The sequence below is a fragment of the Podarcis muralis genome, chromosome 6, assembly GCF_964188315.1.
Source record: "Podarcis muralis chromosome 6, rPodMur119.hap1.1, whole genome shotgun sequence".
Lineage (NCBI taxonomy): Eukaryota > Metazoa > Chordata > Lepidosauria > Squamata > Lacertidae > Podarcis > Podarcis muralis.
The window spans coordinates 23,483,650-23,501,833 of NC_135660.1; the positions used below are offsets into that span (position 1 = coordinate 23,483,650).

At 44.5% G+C, this 18,184-nt stretch overlaps 1 protein-coding gene and 1 long non-coding RNA gene across 16 annotated transcripts in view; one reads left to right on the forward strand and one right to left on the reverse strand.

Annotated features, from left to right (window-relative positions):
* Positions 1 to 2,841, reverse strand: part of MBNL1 (muscleblind like splicing regulator 1) — a 180,978-nt gene extending 178,137 nt beyond the window's left edge. For 3 of the 15 annotated variants that reach the window (XM_028731323.2, XM_028731315.2, XM_028731316.2), the window contains exon 1: positions 2,424 to 2,836. The gene's annotated coding sequence lies outside the window, so the exon portion shown is untranslated. Of the gene's footprint in view, positions 1 to 2,423 lie in introns of all 15 variants that reach the window. The other 12 variants (XR_013393137.1, XM_028731325.2, XM_028731326.2 and 9 more) reach the window with 10 other exon arrangements.
* A 106-nt stretch (positions 2,842 to 2,947) lies between these two features.
* On the forward strand, positions 2,948 to 17,809 carry LOC114597897 (uncharacterized). The gene is made up of 3 exons (XR_003706918.2): positions 2,948 to 3,106; positions 9,555 to 9,627; positions 17,299 to 17,809. It is a non-coding gene; the product is annotated as an uncharacterized LOC114597897 (long non-coding RNA).
* The last annotated feature ends 375 nt before the right edge of the window (positions 17,810 to 18,184 follow it).

Here is an 18,184-nt window from a genome sequence, read left to right on the forward strand (position 1 = left end):
ACAGGCAAGCCCCACCGAGTTCAATGGCACTTACTCCCGGGTAAGTAAGGTATAGGACCGAGGCCTAAATAAACGTAAGGAACAAAATGCCTCCAAAATCAGATCCGCCCGCAAAGACACTGTGTTTATTCCAAAACACCCTATGTGAGCAGTTGTAACTTTAGTTCCCAAAGTAATTTCCAGACACTGGTGCCCAGGTGTATGAGCTCGGCTGAGACTCCTTGAAGTTCTCTTTAGTCATGGTGGGGCAGTTGTAAGATTTTGCAACAGGATTGCTCAGTCTCCTTTACAGGCCACTGAAAATTCCTTAAGCAACACCATTCCCTCCCCCCAACATGCGTCTAACTCTGAATTCGTATCTTCCCTACTGCAACAATTAACCGATTATACTGGCTGTTTTCACTTTCCGTCTTTAGGACATGTTCAGATGATTGACCACATGACTTTTCGTCCACATCAAAAGGTTTTCAGCTGTTGTGAAAATCCTTGTGAACTGACAGCTAGCTCTCCTTTAGCGATGTACTGCTTAAAAGAAATTGCAATACGCAGCCAAGCACCAGAAGAAATAGGAGTATCTTGGAGACTTCGAATCATATTGCTAACTGAACAGTCAAGCTCTATCTAAAACACCGATAATGATTCCTCAAAACATGTAAACATTTGTAAAGTAAGGATATATAACCACACAAGTTGAATACAGAAAGCCCGATGAAGAGGCCTAAAAACCTGCAAACTAATGTTCTCCTAATATAGAATATATAGACTCAGTATTACATTATATATAATGTATATATTTTCAAGATGCGCATGTATTATTTATCTTGTGAACTGCCCTCTGACCTTTGGATGAAGGGAGGTATACAAAGTTAATTAATTATAATTAAGATGGCACAGCTATAGATAAACCCACACAGATTCTCTCTCCCTAAAAAAAAAATTCCCTTAAGAGTTTTGATCACTTTAGGAATAACCCGTGTCTGCCAACAATTCACTTTTAGCATTTAAGAAGCTCTGTATCTACCAGGGAGTGAACTGGCTCTTTCTGCCTACCTGTGCCAGTTAACTACTTTGGAGACAAGACTGTACACTGCACCACAGTTAACATCCCCCTAGAGAAACCTGAATCATAATGTTTTCTCATGATGCAGTGCTATTAACAAATTCCTGCCCATTAAAGGACACACAATCTGATCTCTCTGTCTCTCTCACAGACACTTCTGGATTTAAAATATAATCAATAGGATGGGTTTTAAAATGCTATTTCATTCCTTATAAAGGCAAACTTGCATCTATCAAACTTCAGTTACTATGTGCCACGCATAGTTGAGCGCTGGGGAAATTTGTGTTGCTTATTTTATAAAAACAAAACAAAACTTCCCCACCCTTTGGGGAGGGGGGTTTCCTGCCCTACCAACTTGTGCAAAAGCCCCGAGATCCCAAACGACAGCGCCTTCCATAAAAGGAAGCCCAGGCAGAGATGGCACCCACCATTTATGTGCAGGAGGCGAGAAATTAACCTCTCCGGCAGACGCATTTGGCCCACTTTTCAAAAAGGAAAGTGAGACTGAACTGGCGGGCGAGTGAGTCTACTACCCCTTCCCGAAAATCAGGATGGGGGGGGGGGGAACAGCTTGCAAGGAAACCAGCCTCAAACCCTGCTGGACCTTGTGGCAATGATGGCTTGCGGTAGGTCGCTGGGGCTGTGAAATGGGAGGGTTGTCAAAAGTCCTGTGGAGGAGGAGGAGAAAGCGAGAGAGAGCCGGTGCCCGGTCTATAATAAGAGGGCATTGCAGCACACAGCCAAGTTCAGGGGGGTAATTTAAGCTTGGAAGAAAGGTCAGGGAGTGATTGGGGAGGGAGACCTTTCCATGCACCTGCTCAAGCCGGTGTCTCCAAGCTTCCGTGCGCGCGCGCGCCTGTCTCTCTCTCCCTCTCCCTCTCCGTGTGTATGTGTCTGGTTACGTGCGTAAAAGACTGCAAAACTGCACGACCCTGCAGAGCGATACAGGCGCGCACGCACGGGCAGGAAGCGGCTGCTCGAAGCAGAACTGCAGCCCCTGCTCCCTTCCTTTTTAAATAAAAAAAATTAAAAAATCTATTCTCTGAGGCGCGATCGGAAAGCCTTGAAGTGTCTATGGGGTGGGGGGAGTAGAACAATATCCCTGCACTTCTTAACATCTCACTTCCTCCCTCCTCTCCTTCTTTTAGCCACCACGGGTGTGTTGTTTGGAAAGCGTGGTGTTTAAATAAAATTTAAAAAACCCCCACTACCACCACCTCTAGCCCCGATCTGCCAGAACCTGAAGGATCGGCGACATGTCACGACGGCGACAACGCGATCGTCGAAAGCTGGATGGCGATGATGAAAGAGAAGGAAAAGGCGCGGGGTTAAAAAACATAAAATTAAAACACGCTCTTCTTACCTCTCACATTTCCTTCCAGAGGCAACCATCAGATTGTAGACAGATCGACCAAGGCATTGTGGGGGATTCGCGAGAGAGGATGACCAAGAAATTGGGAGGGGGGAAAACACCCAAAAAAAAAAAGAAAAGGGGGGAAAGGAAAAAAAAAAGATGGGGACTTGTCACACGCCTCCGTCACAGTGGCATTCTCGTCGCCCCAATCCTCATGCAACTGCAGTGCAAAGGGGGGGAAGCAGAGGAGAGCGAGCGAGCGCGCGCGCGAGAAAGGGAGAGAGACAGTTGCCGACGGCTGTGCGCTGCACACTCTTATCTGTAATGTCTGGTTTCCGCTGCTGCCTGCAACTGCCCCTCCTCCACGCTGCAAAAAACCCCGACCAGGAAGCGGCTGGGCGTACTTTGTGGAGCCTGCAAGAATGCACACGGAGGAAGGAGGGCTTGCATTTAAAAAAAAAAAAAAAGTGTGCGCGTGTTTTAATTTGGAAAAAAAAAAATAATCCGCCCTTCCGCGCGGGGTTGCCTTTTTTTTAAGTAGGAGGGGAAAAGGGAAGCCAAACTTTTTTCTCCTTTTTGCAAGCTGCTAGGAACTGGCAAATCCGGCCGGTACAGTGGGGGGGGGGGTGCAAAAGCGGGCAAAGCGGCGGAAAAGCCGCCCTCGGGACCCCCTAGGAAAAAGCCTCGCCTTGGTATGTTCCGGATTTCATGGGTGAAACGGAGAAAGGCGAGAAAAACAGCCTCGGAGTTGCGCCGCCAGTGCGGCACACGCGGAGGGCTCGCTCCGGGGAGGGTCGCGCCTGGGCCGGAGTGGGATTTGCGTGGCGCGCGCTGGGAACGGGGAGCCCGCAAGGTTAAGGTGAAGAGCCCGCAGACTTTGCAGCACTTCGCTGCGAGGTTACTTAAAATTCTCGGCGCGCTTCAGTCGCCAGACGCCCGCTGCTTCCTGGCCTTTAGTTCCAGACCTTCTCGGTCATTGGTGTGGCTTCATTTGTGGCACAAATGATGCGTCTGAGCCAAGATGCTCCTTGAGCCAAATGGCAGATGACTCTACCATTCCTGGCTGCCGCTGGCAGGGTGTGGCCGCATGACTCAGTTCTGCATATGCACGCGTCCCTGCACCTGGAAAGTTAGCAGCAAATCATTTCTGTGCTAGTTTTCTAGGTACAGGGTAGTTATTGCTGCTGTTTTAATGGGAGATTCGTTTCGTGTCTGCCGGTAATCCTGAGTATGTTCATATGCTTTGTAAAAATATTACTTTGAGGGCTTTTCTGGCCGACTTGTTTATTCAGCATTTATCCTAATTTGCTTCCACAAGGCCTACACAGTGGCTAGACTATTAGCATTTATCCTAATTTGTTTACAAAGTGGTTATTCGACAATGAGCATGCATTCATCCTGATTTGCTTGTGGGGTGTTTACACATCTTCCCATTCATCCCCTACTTCCCAATGCATCTTGCATCTCGCCCTGGAGGGTAGGACTTGAAACCAATGACAAAACAATGGACCCGAATTAATGGATTTAAGTTACAAGAACGGAGATTCCAACTTAACATCAGGAAAAACTTTGTGACAGAGCTGTTCGTCAGTGGAACAGACTCCCACGAGAGGTGGTAGACACTCCTTCCTTGAAGGTTTTTAAGCAGGGGTTGGATGGCCATCTGCCACAGACGCTTTAGCTGAGATTCCTGCATTGCAGGGGGTTGGACTAGATGACCCGCAAGGTCCCTTCCAACTCTGAGTCTATGATCAGCCTGGATAGCTCAGTTCGAGCACAGTGCTGATAATGCCACAGTTGCAAGTTCAATTCCTGTATGGGACCACTGCATATTCCTGCATTGTAGGGGGTTGCAGGTGGTGCTGTGGGTTAAACCACAGAGCCTAGGACTTGCTGATCAGAAGGTCGGCGGTTCGAATCCCCGCAATGGGGTGAGCTCCCATTGTTCGGTCCCTGCTCCTGCCAACCTAGTAGTTCAAAAGCACCTCAAAGTGCAAGTAGATAAATAGGTACCGCTCCGGCGGGAAGGTAAACGGCGTTTCCGTGCACTGCTCTGGTTCTCCAGAAGCGGCTTAGTCATGCTGGCCACAGGACCCGGAAGCTGTACGCCGGCTCCCTCGGCCAATAAAGCGAGATGAGCGCCACAACCCCAGAGTCGGTCACGACTGGACCTAATGGTCAGGGGTCCCTTTACCTTTAGCGGGTTGGACTAGATGATCCTCAGGGTCCCAACTCTACAATTCTATATTTCACTGACACTTTCCAAACAGCAAAGTTTTTGTTTTGAGTGGCTTTATCGCATTAGGGTGACTGAGCCCTTTAATCCACTTCGATCGTGCAAACCTAACGTATGCACTTGAATCTCTTCCGCAAAATACCGACACATGATCAGCTTAAAAAGCAGCAAGGTCATTCTTTTTCTCAGTTTGGATCGAAGCTGGGTTTGGGGGAATATTACATAAGAAATGGTGGGAGAGCTGTGGCTTGTGGCTAACAAGTGTAGACCACTTTCCAAACTAGAAGTGATAGGGCACTGGATGCAGAGTTAACAGTATTGTGTATACAGTCACAGCCTTCAGGCCCCCTGGGAGTGAGGCAGTGGCTCTAGCGGAGACTCTTGCATGTTATTTGTGTAGCGTGGGTGGGATTGTGAAGGTCCCAGGGGGACAAAGCGAGCAGGGGTTTGGGGTTTCAGAAGTTGGATGTGCATCCTAGCCGGTGTAAGGTTTGCATTTTCATTTGCATTACAGATGCAGAAAATTCAAATACCGATCTTCAGTCGGTTGGTGCATCATTTGTGAAAATGGCATCGGATGCCCTGATTTAGCACATTCTGCTCAAGCCGCACAGTACTATTTATACATACTGATTCTGCACCAATCCCATAGGAACCTTTAGGGCACACACAGGAGAACTGAAAGAGAACTATATGAGGAGCAGCAGATTCCACGTAGTAGAAACAAAATCAAATCTATCTATGCGATATTAAGCTCGCCCCCTTCCTGTTTCCCAATAGAGCATTGGATCTAATATTATACCCAGAGTAGACCAATTGAAATGCATGGCCACAATTAACATGTGCATTAATTTAAATGGGTCTTCTCTGTTTGGGGAGCATGCCCATTTGATAGGGAGAAGCTGCCTCTTTAGCTGCATAAAATTTTCTCTGGCTTACCTAGTTAACTTCCATAGCAACAAAAACTCCTACAATTAATTTCTACTGATGCTTCTTGGTGACAGAACACTCACCTGGAGCTGCAGGTTCAGATGCAGAAGTGATTCGCCAATCTACTTCCCAGCCAAGTTCAAGATGTTGGTACTAACACAGTTTGGGTACTATACAATTTAGCACTGGGTTACTTGAGAGTTCACCTTATCCTTTATATGCCCAGTAGGTCGCTGTGGTCTGCAAGAGAGCTTATTCTGCAAGTTCCAAAGTTCTCAGAAGCCTGCTCCACAGTAACTCGGAGCAGACCTTTCATTCTGGCTGTTCCTGTTGCTGTTACGTATTAAATTCATATACCGTCCTTCACCCAAAGATCGTAGGGCGGTTTAAAATACAAAATGAAAACACAAAATACGTAACATAGCTAACAACTCCCCCAACACATTTACAAGGCCATAGATCATTTAATCAACCTAAGATGTGCTTGAAGGAGAATGTTTTTGCCTAGCAAGCCTCCCTGCGGAGAAAGCACATTCCCAAATGGGGAGCCACTGCAGAAAAGGCCCATTCTGTTTCAGAGCATTTGTTTTGAGAAGTGTAAACACCCTCTGTGTGCTTTCTAGAAATACCGGTAACTGTTTTTGTCCCTGCCATGAATGTCTGTGTTGTATTGTTCTTGTTTTCTTCAAAATCTATCTTATTTTTTTAAAAAAGCGTTTTGGTCTTTATGCTGTTTTTGCTGTATATTGCCTTGAGTTGATTGTGTAGGAGGCGATTAATAATAATAATAATAGTAATAATAATAATAATAATTTATTATTTATACCCTGCCCATCTGGATGGGTTTCCCCGGCCACTCTGGATGGCTTCCAACTGAATATTAAAAACAATACAGTGTCAAACATTAAAAATTTCCCTAAACAGTTGTCTTTTAAAAGTAAAATAGTTGTTTATTGCCTTGACATCTGCTGGAGGGTGTTCCACAAGGCAGGCGCCACTACCAAGAAGGCCCTCTGCCTGGTTCCCTGTAACCTCTCTTCTCTCAGTGAGGGAACCACCAGAAGGCCCTCGGCGATGGACCTCAGTGTCCTGGATGATGGGGCTGGACGATGGGGGTGGAGACGCTCCTTCAGGTATACAGGACCGAGGCCGTTTAGGGCTTTACAGGTCAGCACCAACACTTTGAATTGTGCTCGGAAACATACTGGGTGATGGTAATGATATCTGAGGAACATAGGAAGCTGCCTTAGACCAGCCAGCCATCTACCTCAGTAGTGTCTACACGAACTGGCAGTGGCTTTCAGTGGTGCCAGGCAGAGGTCTTTCCCAGCCATACCTGGAGATGCCAGAATTGAACCTGAGACCTTCTGCATGCCAAGCAGGTGCTCTGCCACTGAGCTGCAGACCTTCCCAAATAGTTGTGCTAACCTTCACTTCGTGTTAAAGCAGACTATAGGAATCTGCCTTACCTAGAGCCAGGCTATGGGTTCATATAGCTCAGTCTACCCAGCAGATCTCCAGGGTTTCAGAAAAGGGTCTCTCCTCTAGTCCTATCTTGAAGATGCTTGGCATTAAACCTGGAACCTTTTACATGCAGAGCATGTGCTATAGCACTGAGTATGTGAACGTGGGTTCGAGTCCCACTTTGGACAAAAAGATTCCTGCATTGGGCTAGATGACCCTCCTGGTCCCTTCCAACTCTACAATTTTATGATTCTATGAAATTAACATTCCAGGCATCATACAAATAATGGGAGACGGGGGTGGTAGGATTCTGGAAGACACCACTTCAAATTGCAAGGGCTGTGCCATTTCTGGAAGTGAGTCCAGGGCAAAAAAGGAAGCTTCTTCCATGTAGCAAGCTAGCACATCATAGAAAAATCTTAAGTGTTGGCCTAAGATAAAGATTCAGTGTAGAGCATGCAGAAAACAAGACTGCCTACCTACAGCCTCAAGTGGTACAGTCCAGAGTTTCCCCAAGCCATTCTGCATAATGTGTACATAGAACTGACCCAAGTCTGGTTATGGAAGCCATGATTGTACAATCATTAACTGGGATTGGTTTCCGTGCAGCTGCAAGCTGACTACAGAGAGGAAACTGAGCATGGACAGTGTAAAGTAAGCTTCTAGGACCTGTACAATGACAAATTAAATACCAGTGCCCTGAATTTAGAAAAGGCCATCCTGACTGCTCGAATCTGACTAGTCCATGTTTAAACAGAGTGCCTTTTCTGCTGAAGCCTACTTGTAAAATCTATGCAGCCACTGTGAAAAGGAGTGCACTTGTCAATAATGCCAGCTATGTGTGTTGGGATTTATAATGTGTTCACAATCAGCCTGGTGCTCTGAGCAGAACGAAACAGATCTTCTTATCTTTCCATATACCTGAAGGAGCGTCTCCACCCCCATCGTTCTGCCCGGACACTGAGGTCCAGCACCAAGGGCCTTCTGGCGGTTCCCTCACTGTGAGAAGCCAAGTTACAGGGAACCAGGCAGAGGGCCTTCTTGGTAGTGGCACCCGCCCTGTGGAACGCCCTCCCACCAGATGTCAAAGAGAAGAACTACCACCAGACTTTTAGAAGACATCTGAAGGCAGCCCTGTTTAGGGAAGCTTTTAATGTTTAACAGACCACTGTATTTTAATACTTTGTTGGAAGCCACCCAGGGTGGCTGGGGAGACCCAGCCAGATGGGCGGGGTATAAATAATAAATTATATTTATTATTATATAAGCGTAGTGAGTTACTGCCTACCACAATGATTTTAGAATAATCCCAGAGGGCCCAGGATGCTAAGCCAGCTCATCCTTTTCTCCTTTGCACAACTGATACAGACACCCAACAAAGCCATAATCAGAGAAGACCCATTGAAATAAATTGACTTTGTTTATTTCAGCAGGCCTTCTCTGATTATGACTAAAGGTGGGTTTCATCCATATTGGACATGTGCGTGGATGCGCACACGTCTGGAGATAATGTTATGGAGTCATCAAGTCATAGAAATGTAAGAGTTGAAAGGGATCTAAGGGTCATCTAGTCCAACCCCATGCAATGCACAAATCACAGCTAAAGCATCCATGAGAGATGGCCATCTAATGGGACATACCTAGCTCTCACCTCAGCAGTGACCTTGAGTGTACAGCCCATCCTGTTACCTGCCAAATATTTTGGACTACAACTTCCATCAGCCACATGGCCAGTGACCATTGATTATGGCAGCTATGGTACAGCAGCATCTTGAGGACTCCAGTTTTCCCTTTTCTGATGTGGGAGAACGCAGTCCTTGCTAGCATGCTATAAGGCCAGTAGGGGAGTGGCAAATTCAGAAGTGCAGGGTCCCTTCATTAGGTCACAGCCCTTCTGAGATGATGCAAAAAATCTTATAGTTATACAATATTAATAATTAGGGACGCATTGCAACAAGCACTGCAGAGCTCCACGAGTTGCCTGCCTTTCAGTTAAATCTCCTATTTTCTGTGCACATACACGGGGAAGTGATTTGCAGAACCCAGTATCTTCTTTTGTTGTGTTTTCTGTGAAGTCCCATTGTGCATAACAAACCTTGCACACTGTTCTCTTGAAACTGAAGCAGCTTGTGTTTTCAGTGTTCTTAAATGTAAGCTTTGGAGAGCAGAGTGGTCAGAAAGCTCCCCTTTCATGCTGATTGGGCAGCTCTGAGACTCTCGAGACACAGATTCTGCAGGGACTCTGTGAAGAAATAATAAAGGGTGTTTGACCCTGCTAGCCCTCTCCCCCCAATGACCTTGGATCACTACCCCACTATCTTAAAACATACCCCATCTCACAGATTTTATCAGTGACAAAGCACATTCTGCTTTTATTTTATTTTCCTTATGTTTTCAAAAGAGACCATACCTTTAAAACTTCTTTCTGACTGCACAACTATTCTCTTCTTTTGTTCTGAACGTCAAAAATCACTCTGCATAATTCAACATGGACTTTTCTTTCCACCTAGTCAAGCAGCCTCTTACATTGGCTGGAAAGATCTCTTATAGTGACCTCCACCTCGAGAGAAAAAGAGAGCGCAGGTGAGTGTTTGTTTTCCCATTAAACACTGTTCTCATCCTCGCACAGAAGCACTTTGTCTCTCCCGATTTAGTCCCCATAGATCTTTACTAAATATGCCAATAGCTGCCTTGAGGTCATCTTGGGGCAGAGAGGAATTCTTCAGAGAACGTATTATAAAGAGCTAGAGGGGAGGCAAAAGCCCCCACTATATCCTGAAGGTGACCTTGTACTCAAAACTGCAGAATGACCCACCCCACCCACACCAGACATTGTACAGAAAGCTGGAAAGGGAAAGCTGCCATGACACCGACCTACGAATGAGTCATAAGGAGTCAAGCCACAAAGAAAATAACTGTCTACGCAGATGAATATAATATTTCAGGAGCTTCTGCAGCCGTCAAAAGCTTGCCATTCTAAACCACAGAAGCGAGACTTCCTCGCACCCTCCCCTCAACGTCACAGGCACAGTGAGGTTCTGTCTCACTCTCAGTCAACATGGCAACATAGGCATCAACACCAAAGCATAGCACTGACGAGCTTTTGTTTGGTTCTGAAATAGCACCACCCCCAATCCAAACGGAGCAGCACGTTTTTAAATGTTAAGATCCCACCAGCCAGTTGTTAGGCATCAAACAGGGAGGACTTCAACATTTTGAAAGGTCTCCATGCATGTTTTGTGAATCGGGTGTGGGACCTATGCTGGCCTCTGGCACCCCTAGCCCCCAGCCAGCATCAAGGATGATTGGAGTTGTAGTCTAGCACTATCTGGAAGGACACAGGTTCCTCATGCATGCCTTAGACTGAACCTTGGTCTGATCCAGCAAGGCTCTATCGCTATTATGCAATCCAGTTGTTGGACTGGAGTGGGGAACCCCATACATAGTACCCATTTACTCATGGGATTGCTCTTTCAGCTAAGGAGGCACACATCTTCTAGATGCATTTGCCCCCAAATGGATTGGGGCATCTGTTTGACAAGGGGAGGGGAGCGGGTGTCGCTATGGTCTAAACCACTGAGCCTCTTTTTTTTTTTTTAATAAATTTTTATTGATTTTCCAAACACATAATAAAAACAAACCATACACAAAACAAAAACATACAAACAAATAAACATGTATAATTTCATAGTCTTATTTTCATACACCTTACTTCCCAGACTTCCCCATACCTCCCCTTTTCTGCATCTTTGTTTTACATTTCTTCAGCAACTCCTTCAATTAATTAATTATTTCAGTCACTTTCATTAGATTCTTTTTTCTTTGACTTATTAATTTCAGCTGCAATTCTCTATTTCTTAATTCCTTAACATCTTAACACTCCTCAATTTTACAACAATTTTTAAGATATATTTTAAATTTCTTCCAGTCTTCTTCCACTGTCTCTTTCCCCTGGTCACGGATTCTGCCGGTCATCTCTGCCAGTCCCATATAGCCAATCACCTTCGTCTGCCATTCTTCCAGAGTGGGTAGTTCTTGTGTCTTCCAATACTTTGCCAGAAGAATTCTTGCTGCTGTAGTAGCATACATAAAAAACGTCCTATCCTTCCTTGGCACCAATTGGCCGACCATGCCCAAGAGAAAAGCCTCAGGTTTTTTAGAGAAAGTCCACTTAAGGACTTTCTTGATTTCATTATAGATCATTAAACCACTGAGCCTCTTGGGCTTGCTGATCGGAAGGTCGGCGGTTTGAATCCGCACGACATGGTGTGCTCCCATTGCTCTGTCTCAGCTCCTGCCAACCTTGCAGTTCGAAAGCACACCAGGGCAAGTAGATAAACAGGTACCACTGTGGCGGGAAGGTAAACGGTGTTTCCGTGTGCTCTGGTTTCTGTCACAGTGTTCTGTTATGCCAGTAGTGGTTTAGTCATGCTGGCCACATGACCTGGAAAGCTGTCTGTGGAAAAAACAGTGGCTCCCTTGGCCTGAAAGTGAGATGAGCGCTGCAACAGCACAGTCGCTTTTGACTGGACTTAACCTTCCACGGGTTCTATACCTTTACTGTTTACCTGTTACAAGTGGCTTGTGCAAACTACTCGCAGAACGGTCAAATCAAAACAAAGCATGCAGTCTAAGATTTAGATGACTTTAGGTGTATCTAGCATCAGCCATACTCAGGGTAACCCGCTGAAACGAAAAAAACACAACTAACTTCGGTCCGTTCATTTCAGCGGGTCTACTTTGAGTATAACCTATTAAATATTAACTATATATCAGAATTATAAGACCCAAAACAAAGTTTTATACCGCATACATTTGAAGTTTGTCAACATTTCAAATTCTGAATCTGAAAACCACAATATTTTGTTTTGAAATTTGACTTTGATTACGACTTCTTTTAAAATGTTAAAAAGCAAACAAACCCCGTGTTACTATGTTATTGCAAAGCACTGGGCCTTTTCTGATACAGCTACCAATGTTACATTTGGATACAAATAGAAAATGCCACAAAATATATTGGAAGAGTCTGGGAGACAGCCGTAATAATGAAATAAACGTATCAAAGGAAAACTTCAAGCAATAACTAGCAGGGCAAATATATTGAGAAATGGACTTTATTTATCCAATTTTGGAATGAAAAAGCGAGACAATATTTATCCATATCACACTTTCTCCTGAATATAATAATTTATCATTGTGAAAATCTCCCCCCCCCCCTTCATTTCCCCTTTTAAAAATTACATTAGACTGTATAACTAAACTACAAAAATGCCGGGAAGGAAAAACCTAAGTTATCTGAATTTTTAGTATGCATGAAAGAAAAAAAAGAAGAAGAACCTGCAGTTGTTTCTGAGCTTATAGAATAAATAAAGTATCTGCTTGCTTCCATGTACAAAGTGAAGCAACGGAAGTTAATGTCTGTGGTGAGATATTTCACGTGATGAAACCCTAAAATATACATTGATTTCGAGGCTTTCCTTCATCGTCGTAGCAGTGCCTCAAATTTTGACTTTGCCAAAATTGATTTCCCAAGTCTCTCGTTAAAATACTGCAAGTCACTGTTTTAATAAAGAGAGAGAGACCGAGAGCAGGATAGTTCAGCCTTAGCTTTGCATCTGTTCCTATGTTAAAATTATGCTCCAAGCAGCTTGTAAGCAGTGAGCAGCTTGTCTCAAAATGTTACATTTTGTCCAAACAATGTTTACCTCCCTGAGACTGCAGAGTTTTTAAACAGGGCACAAATCTATTTTCAAAGTGCAATTCAATGAGGTTGTCTTATGTTGTTGTTTTTTTCTTCCTCTTCAAGCCCACAAACTTAATTTGGAGTTGGAACTACAGGGAGTAATTTGGAAAATTGTTGCCTTATGGCCACGGCTATACTACTTTTTATATCAAGTCTCCACTACCTTTCTGCAAGTGTAAAAACTTGCTGATAAAGCATCACCAGCCAGAGCAGCAAAATGAAATTTAAAGCAGACTATACGTGGCCTATCCCATAATAATCGCAACATCCTTATTAGTATACAATGGGCAAAGCTGGTATCTTCAATGCAGGTGAATCAAAACATTAGAATATAAGAAAAGCCTGCTGGACCAATGCTGGATCTAGTTCAGCATTCTGAGAATGCTTTTTGAGAAGAGACGATCAACCCTCTACACAGTATTTCAGTTGCAGCCACACCATAAATTTGTATAACAGCAACAATGTTATGGGCTATTTTATTTTCAATTCCTTTCCTAGTGATCCCTAGCTCAGAAACTGCCTCTCTCTCTCTCTCTCCAGCTGGCATACTGTGAATTCTGAAAAAAGGTATGACCATAATATTCCAAAAGCTCTGTTGTTTTGAGGTACATCTTTAAAACTTCTTTAAGTTAGCTCACTTTCTTTAGATGAGGGGCAGCATCCAGTAATCCGGACTGCATCTGATCTTGTTTCAACAGTGGTTGGATGTTGACAGTAATTGAGTGCAGTTCTAGGTGTGTTGTAAGAAACAATATCTGAAAACCCAATATATCTCCCCCCAACCCCCAAACTGCTGTTGCTGACCATAAGAAAAGCCTTGCTGAATCTGGCCCAAGGTCCATCCTATCCAGCATCTTTTCCTCAAAGAGCCTCCAGGAATGCTGCCTCTATCTCATTGCTGTCCCGCATCCAGCAGCATTGGGTACCAACTGCAGTTTTGTACTTTGACAGGTGTTTCACTTTGAGTACTTAACAGCATAGGGTTGTTACACATATCCCAGGGCAAGAAGCCCAGTTTTGCTCAGTGAGGACATATAACCAGCTGTGTCTCTCTGTTGAGCATCTCATCACATTCTTGGGTCAACAGGAAGGGGGGGAAGATGCAGTATGTCAATGGACCCTTAAATTATTAGATGAGGACTTTTGATTTTGTTGTTCTTAACAGTTCTTCTTGTATTAATTATACTGTATTTTAATCAATAGGGACGCGGGTGGCGCTGTGGGTTAAACCACAGAGCCTAGGACTTGCCGATCAGAAGGTCAACGGTTCGAATCCCCGTGACGGGGTGAGCTCCCGTTGCTCGGTCCCTGCTCCTCCCAACCTAGCAGTTTGAAAGCACGTCAGAGTACAAGTAGATAAATAGGTACCGCTCCGGCGGGAAGGTAAACGGCGTTTCCATGTGCTGCTCTGGTTCGCCAGAAGCGGCTTAGTCATGCTGGTCACATGAGCCAGAAGCTGTACGCCGGCTCCCTCGGCCAATAAAGTGAGATGAGCGCCGCAACCCCAGAGTCGGTCACGACTGGACCTAACGGTCAGGGGTCTCTTTACCTTTATATCAATCAATAGAGACATAGGTACCTTTGCTATTGTTTTATTTGCATTTGATAATATTTCATAATTGTTGTGATCCTACTGGGGAGTTTTGTAAAAGTGCAGCGCTCTTTACAAATATAATGAATATATATATATTCAACCCACCATATATAATGAACATATATTCAACCCACCATCAAGAAACTGTTAGGCAGCCAAACAAAAGACAAGAAATTGGATGAGGCAGGTGGCTCCTCAGGCGTGAGTGAACTAGGCGGACACAAACAGACACAACCACACATATTTTGCCACTTTCCATGAGTTGGAAGGTGAACTTCTGAAGTAGAGTGTGTCAGGCTCTTGTGAAAGGTCCATACATGATTCAGAACCCTGATCATCCAGGACTCCAAATAAGACATGGAGCTTCCCTGAGTACATGAGGCGCCAAACTCCAGAAGGTTGCCCTCCAACTTGTAGAGGGTGATAGAGGTGCCAATGGGGTGTGTGCTTATGATAGAATCATAGAAGTGTAGAGTTGGGAGGGGACCCCGAGGGTCATCTAGTCCAACCCACTGCAATGTAGGAATATGCAGATGGCCTGCAAAGGGGTCAAAACCATGACCTTGGCATTATCAGCCCCATGCTCTGACCAACTGGGCCCGTTCTTTCCCTTTGGTTTTACATGCAAGTAGAATTCCTGAGGGGACGCAGATGGCGCTGTGGGTTAAACCACTGAGCCTAGGACTTGCTGATCAGAAGGTTGGCAGTTCGAATCCCCGCGATGGGGTGAGCTCCCGTTACTCGGTCCCTGCTCCTGCCAACCTAGCAGTTCGAAAGCACGTCAGAGTACAAGTAGATAAATAGGTACCACTCCAGCGGGAAGGTAAACAGCGTTTCCGTGTGCTGCTCTAGTTCGCCAGAAGCGGCTTAGTCATGACCCGGAAGCTGTACGCTGGCTCCCTCGGCCAATAAAACGAGATGAGCGCTGCAACCCCAGAGTCGTCCGCGACTGGCCCTTTACCTTTACCTTAGAATTCTTGAAGAGATCTTGCCTCTTGTAGTATGTCTTATTTTCTGTAATAATAATAATTTTATTATTTATACCCCGCCCATCTGGGTGTTAATAGCACCCAATATTTTTCATGTGTTCAGTGCTATGCTGTTACTATCTATTCTGGAAGGCCAACAAAGATAAATAAAAACATCTGAATGATATCAAGCAATCTCCCACATGATAGTAGCCCCCACAGTAACTGTATGAAGGTCTCTTACAAACAGAATAATAAATAGCAACTCAGTACTTTAAAAAAATATATGATCTATTTCAACTTTGGGGAGGATTTTCATCTATAACTTCAGCCCAGAGTTTGATTCAATTTGCCATTATTTGTAGGCCTTTAGAATTAAGTTAGAATCCAAGCAAAACAAACCCCTGTGAACCTTGCAAAGGACTTGACTGCCTAACGGGAATGTTTTGACTACTCCCAGAAGCTGCCTTAATCAACCCAATATATTTTTATGCTAATTTTATTGAGGAGGAAGTACTTAAACATTTTTTTTTGCGCTGTTAGTGCAACATGAATTCTTTGGTGAACAATGGGTGTGCTTTCTTAGACTGCAAGAGCATGCAAGCATATAAATAGCATTACAAAATTATAGCTATTTCTTGCACCACACCAGGAATTTTGCCTGAAAATAGAGTCCCTGCGCTGTGGGCAAGGTTTGACTTGTATATTTGATTGGGCTCCAGTCCCGTAAAAAGGTACACCTGATAATAGGGCAGTCTTTGTGAAGGAATCTCTCTGTCTCGGCAAGCTCACTCTATTTAGGGCCAATTTGCTGCAAAGGTGTCCCACAGCATGGGACCAGCGACACTAAATGCTGGACTTACAGTAGAGCATCTGTAGACACAAGGGACAACCAGCAGTGCTCCTCTGGGTGAGCTCAGTGGTCAAGCCAAGCTATAAGGACTCAGGTGGTCCTTAAGATATTCTGGATGGTTCAGGGCTTTGTATGTCAACACAAGATCCTTGAGCCTTGCAATTGAAGGGCAATTGAAACCATAGCTTTGGATCCTGCATGTCAGATCTCTGCCTATTTCCAGATTCGGTCCCAATAATGTCTCACTCTACTGCCCGGGGAGGCTCGGGTTCAATTCTCTACTCAGCCATGAGTAACACTTGCGCCAGTCTGTCACTTAGCCCAACCTACCTCACAGGCTTGTTGCGAGGATAATTTGGGGAGTGGAAGAAGCACCTACGTTACGTTGAACTCCTTGGAGAAAACTCCTTGGAGATAATAATCATTTTCTTTCCATTGCCCTGATTCCACCCTGCTATCACTGAGATCACCTGGAAACACCCAGGGTTGGAAATAAATACTATTATTCTCTGTTAAAGCGCTCCACTTTCCTCTCGCCCTTTCATGTAACCTCAGCAAAAGGGAGTTTGGAATATAACATTTGCCAAGATCATAAGTAGTTCAAGCCTTAAAATGCAATGACACACTTTTCAAATGTAGAACATTAATTGCACAATTTTTCCTCCTTTCTAAATCCTTTGTAAACTTGAATTACTAATTACCTGAACGTTTTTTATCAAGTCAAGTGATTAATTCTGATTGTCACCAACTTACAAACAAATGGTTGAAATCATTAGCTATCATTATTGCAGGAAACAATTACAGCGAACACTATGTAACGGAGACATTTGATGAAGTATTTTTTTTAAAATCATTATTATTAGCCCTTGGTTTCATTCAGTTGTAAAAGTATATATATAATAAACAATTTGCACTAATTCAGGTCAACATCCTATCAGCAAAAACACGGGGAGTCATCCAATAGAAGTGCTGTCATTTTTATTAGTAATTCTAGCACTATGTTGAATCTGTGAACACTGCTGAGACATTCACTGTTGGCAATCTATTTCATATCAGAAAAGCAAATCATTATTAATGCGATTTTGATTAATTTCAGATACCATAGATTATTACCTTCTCTGAAGCACCAGGATGAACATCTACATCAGTCAAGTGCCAATTAACCAGGTTGAGCCAGCAGAACCCGATAAGCCCCCACTGTGGGTCAGCTGGTGTGACAATGGTTTCAAGGTATTATTTCTTCATTATTTCTGCCGCCACATTCACACTATACATTTAAAGGCTTGCTCTGCCAATATGTTTGCAAGACGCCTTGTACTATGGAAACTTTTGAAACCATTTATTTGGAAAGCAGCATATAATCTTTCCAACTAAATAGAGAAGATGGGCTTTGCTTTGGGTTTTTGAAATTTTCCCTTCAGGTGCATTTAAAAATGGCACCCTCTTCAGTAAAGGAAAAAAAAGGTAAAGGATCCCTGTATGGTTAAGTCCAGTCCAAGGCGACTATGGGGTTGCGGGACTCATCTTGCTTTCAGGCCGAGGAAGCCGGTGTTTGTCTACAGACAGCTTTCCGGGTCATATGGCCAGCAAGACTAAACCACTTCTGGTGCAACGGAACACAGTGACGGAAACCAGAGTGCACGGAAACGCCATTTACCTTCCCCGCCATAGCGGTACCTATTTATCTACTTGCACTGGTGTGCTTTCAAACTGCTAGGTTGGCAGGAGCTGGGACAGAGCAACGGGAGCTCACCCCGTCACGGGGATTCGAACCACCAACCTTCTGATCGGCAAGCACAAGAGGCTCTGTGGTTTAGACTACAGCACCACCCCTGTCCCTCCTCTTCAGTATGCAGCACTCATTGCTAAGGTGATTTCCATAGACCTTCTGGGAACTGCAACCTATGTCTTTCTTCCCTTCTTTGACCCCAGCACCCCACTTGCAGCATCACTGCCACTTACGGGTGGGGGTGGGTGGGTGA